We start from the raw sequence: 7500 nt of genomic DNA, 5'->3' as shown, positions 1-7500 counted from the left end.
CCGCGCTAAAATGGCTTTGTGTTGATGGGACAGTTTGACGGGGGTTGCCGCTGGAATTATGTATTTGCTTCCTCGCCCTCCTCTGCGTCTGCGTTTGCGAGAAATGGAATGATGACTGGTGATTACGGGACGAGCGCGCGCCTCGCTCGCCCCGAGAGGGGGAGTGGTGAGTCACGAAATTGGACCGGCAGACGGCCGGTCGCGATGGCTAGGGCCGGCGGAATCAATTGACCGCGAGCGCGAGCGCGGATCTGCTGGCGGTCGTGTGTTGGCGCGGCATGCCGGGGGAGGGGTGTGAGACGTTTATCCCACGTTCCAGTAACCCGGCATGGCTATCCTACGATGGGGCGTGCCTCCAGAACAATGAACTGTTTCGATAATGCGATGTGGTCACAATCTATAACGAGTTTGTAATAAAAAATAAGGAAACAACCTCATAATTTCTTCCATTTATCTTCGATTTTTCACTTTTTAAAACCCCTTTCGGAACCCTTTTTTATCAACTAATTGATGACAATTTTTCACTTTTTATAATCCTTTCTCCATAATGTTTTCTTTACACTTAAATATTACATGCTTTGCTTACACAAAACTAAAAAGATCCCAGATGGTTCCTTCCTATTGCCCCGAGTGAGGATCGAACTCACGACCTTAAGATTATGAGACTTACGCGCTACCTACTGCGCTATCGAGGCGTGTGTACCTGAGAGATAATTGTTATCACACAACCTAGCTTACTGCCCACCATTAAACCAATCGATGATGCTGTGAAGCGTCTCTTCCACTGTGCCAATCGCGCTCGTGCATCGTGGGCTCGTGGCGCTGGGCGTGCGCACCAATTCACTGGCGTAGATAAATTAGATAATAATACGAATAACTCTATAAGGGCACGACGGTGGCGCTGTGCAAACGTAGCAGCAGCAACAGCAGCAGCAGCGGTCGATGAAGGCTCAAGAGCAGCAGCCGCATGCCCCGACGCCTCTAGACCTAGACAGATTGCGCCTTGCGGTCGGTGGGCACGCGTACCGCATCACGACACACTCGCTATCGGCAGCGGAGTACGGAGCGGGAGGCGTCGTGTGCGGTGCGGGCGCGTCGTGCCCCGCGGAAGGACGTCGACGGTCGTGTGCCACCATAAGCAGTGTGCGGGAAGGGTTGGGGGGGATGCTTGTGCTAGGCTATATTCGATCAAGTGAATGCCGGCGAGTGAAGCACATCCCCCCCTTGATCGTGTACCGGCATTGCGCGCGTGTGCCTCGTTGATCGTGTGATCGCATTTATCTTCATTCACACTCACACACCTCCTTGCCTTGCCTCGCCGGGTGGCTGGCGTGGTAGGATGCGGGTTTGTCTGGAAGCTGTCAGAGCCGATCAGAGTAGTCTGTTGAACCCGCCTTGAAAGGCTGAAGTGGCGCACAGCCTTCTTGAGTCACAGTGTGCCATCTAGATGGAATTCATGTACAACATTCTGCATAAGTTAATTGAAAAGAAAATCGAATGTACAGCTTCGAAGAAGAACGTTTCAAATGTCACATTCGTGTCACGGTAAAGTTCATTTTAACTAATAAAAAAACAACATAAAACACCTTAAACCAGCCAATGCGCACACTTACGATTAGCATAAAAATATTCAACAACTAAAGTGGTTTTCAATGTTTTGCATCGCAGTTTACTGCTCTAATTGCATAATTACGCCAAGCCCGCTCCGAACTAGACAACTCTCTCCCCCGGTCCCCCGGTCCCCCGTTGTAGCCGGCTTCGAGAGAGGCTCCGGCTCGTTAACCTCACTTCCAATTGATTTCACCTCCAGGGGGGAGGAGTGGGAGGTATGTCTATCCGGGGTCGGTATTGTGGCTTGTGCCTGAATCGTGCCGACCGACCGGTCCCGACCACGGTGGCTACCCACAGAGTGGCGCGAGCGCCACCACCACCGACGGCGGCGACGAGGCGCGCGGCAGACCTCAGGCGGACCCGCCATGATGGGCGCACGCTGTGCGGTAGTCCCGCGCCAGCGACGGAGACCGCGGTCTGTGTGTGGGTGCCACCGCCACCGACAACAAGCCAACCGGCACCCATTACTGTGCAGAGACCGCGACAACGGATGACGACGGGGCAGGGGGAAGCTGCGGTAACCACCAGCACCCCGCGCCCTCCCACTCACTGCCGGATCAAAGTTCGAGTGCGGGCATCGCGCCCGACCAGCACGACACGAGCCAGCCAGCGAGCCAGCGAGCCAGCACGAGCCTGGGAACGGACGATCGCAAAACGTTCTCACGGCCCCTTCTTGTCGTCCGCTTCGTCGTTTTGCTACCACCGATGGAAGAGGGGATGGAGACAGAGAGAGAGGACACGAAGGACGTGCTGCGCGTGTTGTTTTTGTTGTTGTTGTTGTTGCCGGTTGTGGCTCGTTTCGTTCGTTGCAACCGGACGATCAACAACGGAGCGGATTGAAGGTGCGCTCGCGTCGCTGATGTTGTCTGGCTGGCTGGCTGGCTGGCAGGCGGTTGTGTCCACCGCGCGTAACCACACTCACCTGCTACCCATCTTTGCCACTGCCTTCTCTTTCATTCTCTCGTTCTTTCTTTCTTTCTTTTTAGTTTCCTCTGCCGGGAGGAGAGATGAGACGTGGGGAGCGTGGGTCGGTCGCTACCTCCTTCGATCCGTTCCGTTCCGGCAAAGCGAAAGTGGAGAGATAGAGAGATAGAAAGAGCGAGACAGAGAGCGAGCGAACAGACGAGGGAACAGCTTCTTGTCCAGCGTTTTTTTTGTGGGTTGTGCGCTGCGGTTTACCCCCCTCTCTCTTCGCATCCCGTCCGCTGCGTTTCGGTTTTTAGTCGCTACCGCACCTTCAGCGTCCTTTTGACATCGCGGCACCAGCCTCCATCGACGACGACGACGACGACGACCCGGGAGATGCCTTTTGTCTGCGCTTCTGTGGCGGTGTGGCGAGGGGCTGGTTCCGGTGGGGAGGGAAGGGAGAGATCCCGGAGATTCTTTTTCATTTCTCTCTCTCTCTCGCTCCTTGTGCTCTTCTTCTTGGATCGCGAGTTGGTGCACTGTTGTTGTCTGCCGCGGTCCGTGTGTCGCCGTGTGGAGAGAGAGAGAAGAGAGGGGGGCTGGTGGGGGCTGCTGCCGGCTTCTGCGTGGCTACAATTTGCCTTGGTCAGTGTGATTCAATCCCGTCGTGGCGGGCCGTCTCGTGGTCGCGCGATCGCGCGCGCTGGTTTTGTGATCGTCGTCATCTTCGTCGTCGCATTTGGCGGTCGGTGGTTTGGCTTAAATTTTCTCACTTTTTTCCTGTTTTTGGGGTCGGCCTTTGCTGTTCCAAGCCTTTTTTGGTGCAGATGGTGGTGGTGGCGGTGGCGGTGGCGGCATCTTTTCTGGCATTCTTAGTCGGTCACGACGAAACCCCCCTTTGGGACGTTTTGGAGTTGGGTGCTGTTGGTCGGTGGTTGCTCGAAACCACACGCTGATTGTCTATTGTGACACATTCCGTTCCGGGGGCACCCCTCCTCCCTCACCCCCTCTACGCCGAGACAGGAAATTGGCTTTTTTGGCCAATCGTGTGTCTCGTGCGGTTGTGAGGGTTTTTTTTAGGGGGAGGAAAATTAGAATAAGAATATCCCGTAACTGTTTTGTAAATGAAGTAAATTATCGTTTCCTCGTTTTAAATCTAATTTTTTAACAAACACACCCGCTCTGAACGGCGATAAGTCAGGACTATCCGACATTACTCCTCGATGTATGCAATCGGCAACGTGCGTCACCGTAACGCGAATTTTACTAAAATCAAGCCGCGTGCTGTGTTCCATTATCTATTTTTATCATGGAACCTGCTTGTGTGTGACATGGAATTGAGCAGAGCAGTTACGATATGAGTCATTAGTAGCGTCTGTTGTCGTGTGATATAGAACTAAAAATATATATCGCTCAATAAAATGATGATGATGCAATCGAAAAAAGGATTCTGGATCACAACACACCACATTATCGTAGTGTTATTAAGATCCAGAGAGGATTGCGATAGCAGAACGTAGTTTCGATCTACGGACCTCTGGGTTATGGGCCCAGCACGCTTCCACTGCGCCACTCTGCTGCGTTACGGAAGGGTGGGCCGGTTTGCTTCCAGCCACGCATCGCCCCGGTTGCTAGGACCGTTGCCCGTTGCCTAGCGTACGCACATCGCTCTCAGGATGCTGCTCAGCCATCTCAGTACACGTTGCCACAGAGTTGCGTGCTGTTTAGCCGCGGTTGTTTAACTTGACACGTTCCCGAGCAGTGTGTTGTCCCGCGATGGGTGCTGTGCCGGCCTTGAATTTCCTCGGTAACATCCGGGACAAAAAGGTAATTGTGGAGTGCGGTGGCCATGTTTACTCCGTGCCCGTGGAAGACACGAAGGATCTGCCGCTTTCGGATGTGAGCTGCCAGAGCTACCGAGCAAAGGGAGGTGCACGATCCGGATCCAAAGTTTAAAAGTCCTCTTATGTGTGTCCCTTTTCAGTTTTACTCACGATCGTACTACGCACTGGAGGGAGACATCAACCAGCCCGGACCCGGACAGAAGGATGATGGCCGGAAGAAAGGAGCAGAGTATGGCTCGAGGGTGGAGCTAAAGCGTACCGCATCCGATACGAGCTACACTGGGACAAGCGTCTCGGATGGTGGAGGCGATGGTGGTGGTGGTACCAGAGAGTGTCCGTATGTTTACATCCCACGTGAACCGGAACCGTGCAGTGCTTCGAGTGTCCTGGTCGAGCTGAAGGCTGACGTCACGCGTTTGATCGATGAATCGATTCAGAAAATCGAACAAACTTGGGCTCGCGAAATCGCAGTGGAGACGCGTGATGCGGCGGAGCAGGCGACGCCTGATGAGATGCCGATTGAACCGGACACGCACGCTGATGCTGCGGTTGGATCGTTCCTGCCGGACGACGGTGACGGTGACCACGATGAGATAGGCAAGGACTATCGGGAGCAAAATTTGTTGGTTCTCAAATCGAAACCGTTCAAGGAGTGCACCAGTAGAACGCGCCTCAAGCTGCTCCAGGAGATACAGATCTTGGTCAAGCGGTTAAAAGATATGGAGAAGCTGGAGTAACGTGGGTTGTTAGGGAGCTGTGTGCGCATCGATGGTTTTTTTCGGAATTGCTTTACGGTTGAGTAACAATATATTTGGAGAAGTGTTTTATGATGAAACGTGTCATGCGGTTCGGTTGCTAACGTACACGCGTACAATGCATTTCAAATCCGCTTGACAACCTGCCTTTCGATTGAGATGTAACAGCAATGGCCGCAGCAGCATCAGCAGCAGGGTGACACCCCAAAGACGATCGTCTTGTGAAGCTACAATGTAAATACCAGCGATCGCTTTCGTCGTCGTCGCCGTCGTGTTTCAAAGTGTGCCACTGGGGGAGGGTCCCCTCAAGGGTAGCCGCCAATAGGAATGATTGTTTGTATCTTCCACTGAAGATAGATTGAGATGCTGCAACGATTGAAAAGAGTTCGAGGACAAAACAAAAAAACGGTTCGTCTCTGTCAGATAGAGATACTTCGAATAGTGTGTCCGATTGCTAGCATCACCACTCCGAGGCTCCGAGGCTTCGATTCGACTGCAATTGTGGCGACGGTGATGATGATATGCAGTTTGATGATGGGCGGATGCAGAGACGCGAGGCATCCGTATACTGGAACGCCTTCGAACGCGCCCACTAGTGTGTCGTGTGTCTGATGAAGTCCGATTTAACGCTCGTTGTTGTTGCTGGCCGCTTTGTCTCTTACTGCGAGGACACACCATTTGGATTTGGAAGGACGTGCCGGACCGGCTGTCAGCGTCAAAAGGACCGACACCGTTCCGTTTGGTGTTGGACAGCATGGACCTTGACAGTAATATAGAAGCACGACTGTAACCATGACGTGGCTGCAAAAGGAGCTCAAAAAATAAGAATCCCTTCAATACTTCAAACCCGGAATGTCCGAGAGTGTAGCCCCCCCTCTTCTGCAAACGCCAATGGACACAATCACGGGTATCCGGAGGCCGCCCTCGGGCGCGATAACTTTCTCTTTAAATGAAACATTCCAGCAATGGCGATGAATCGCTCGCCAAATTCTGTGCCCGCAGGTCAAAGCATCAGGCATCTGCTGCTGCTGCTGCGGAAACCTCTGAGGGAGGGTGTTGTCTCCGGTGACACCGATGATGGTAAAAGAGTGCCGCCGTCCTATCGCCGTCAAAAGGTTAAAGCTTTATTGATGATAGCGCAAATGCGTAAATTTCAAGTAAAATTACACCCCCCCGGCAGCTTCCCCTTTCTTCCGTCCAGAGGAGTGAAGCTTTCAGTGGACTTATCAGAGAGCCGCACGGTGAGAGAGGTGTGTGTGTGTGTGTGTGTCATCTGGTGCGGGATGCCAAAACAGTTGTCGGTCAGCAGCGCAGATTAGCACCACAATGCAATGCGCTCGACCTGGAGGCTGGTGGAAGTGCAACAGGGCGTTAAAAGCCACCGCAAGTTGACATGCACTCCCGTGAGCGCAATCCGCGCAAAAGCGGAAATCGAACCGAACCGACCCGAACCGAACCGGTCCGCGTGTCTCTGAGGTGCGGATTTGTGTCAATAATGGAGCGCCCCGGCGAGAGCAGACCACAGATTCCGATTCCGAAGTGCCAATCCGGTCAACCGGTCCGGTGACAGGCGATACGAGGCGCGCGCGCAACCGGCGCCGCTTTTAGCTGCGGTGTGGTGCGTATGCGGATTAGAGTCACCACGAACCTTTGCGAACCGAGCCATGTTTCGACAGCGGCCATCAAAACTCGGATCACCGATCGGATCAACGGTGAGCGCACACATAAAATGCACAACGGAATGGCGAATGAACCTCCCCCTAAGGGAATCGATTGGTGTGCGCGCTTTAGCGTTGTAGCTGGTGGTTGATATCGAGGATGGGAGGATGGGTTCTGGTCTTCTAATTAAGAACATGGAGCGCCCACAATCGTCCTGCTCGCGTTCCCAGTTCCCCCGGAAGCCTAATTTAGTAATTGGCCAAATTGGATCACAAACTCCACTGCGACTTCTTGCGGTCCCTTGCTGCCTAAAGGACCGCTGGTCAATTCGAATCAATTTGTTTTTCGGAAAACGAACTCGCACGCAGACCAGTCCTTCCCCAAAACCGAAAATTTGAAGTGGAAGAGAGGGTTAGAGCTAATAACTGGGAATGGGACTCGTACGTTAATTTGTTGTCTTTCGTTTCGCCAGTTTCGGGTGGTTTGTTTTTTGCTTCTTATTTCGTTTCGTGGCGGCCTTGTCTGATAGCGTGATCACCGTCGTCTCTGGCTCCGTACAAGTAGAGCTCACCAGCTTTTTTTGGGAGCCTTAGGAAGGTGATTTATGAATCCTCGAAATCGAAAAGTATTGGAAAACACTCTCGCTTCTGCTGCGCTAATGTCTTTCTTTATCGAAGCACCGCTCGTTCGTTCGCTCGCTTTTGTGGATGCGCCTCGTTCGCTTG

General features: G+C 53.0%; 1 protein-coding gene and 2 non-coding genes across 4 annotated transcripts in view; all 3 read right to left on the bottom strand.

The window, feature by feature from the left end:
* Positions 1-7500, bottom strand: part of LOC125953919 (DAZ-associated protein 2) — a 215716-nt gene that overhangs the window by 73546 nt on the left and 134670 nt on the right. The gene's annotated exons all lie outside the window — the stretch shown is intronic.
* Positions 623-695, bottom strand: Trnam-cau (transfer RNA methionine (anticodon CAU)). Its single transcript has one exon. It is a non-coding gene; the product is annotated as a tRNA-Met (tRNA).
* Trnam-cau (transfer RNA methionine (anticodon CAU)) lies at positions 4025-4096 on the bottom strand. Its single transcript has one exon. It is a non-coding gene; the product is annotated as a tRNA-Met (tRNA).

The sequence above is a fragment of the Anopheles darlingi genome, chromosome 3 (genome assembly GCF_943734745.1).
Source record: "Anopheles darlingi chromosome 3, idAnoDarlMG_H_01, whole genome shotgun sequence".
NCBI classification, from domain to species: domain Eukaryota; kingdom Metazoa; phylum Arthropoda; class Insecta; order Diptera; family Culicidae; genus Anopheles; species Anopheles darlingi.
Note: the sequence above shows the minus strand (reverse complement) of the source record. Positions and strands in the feature narration are given on the sequence as shown.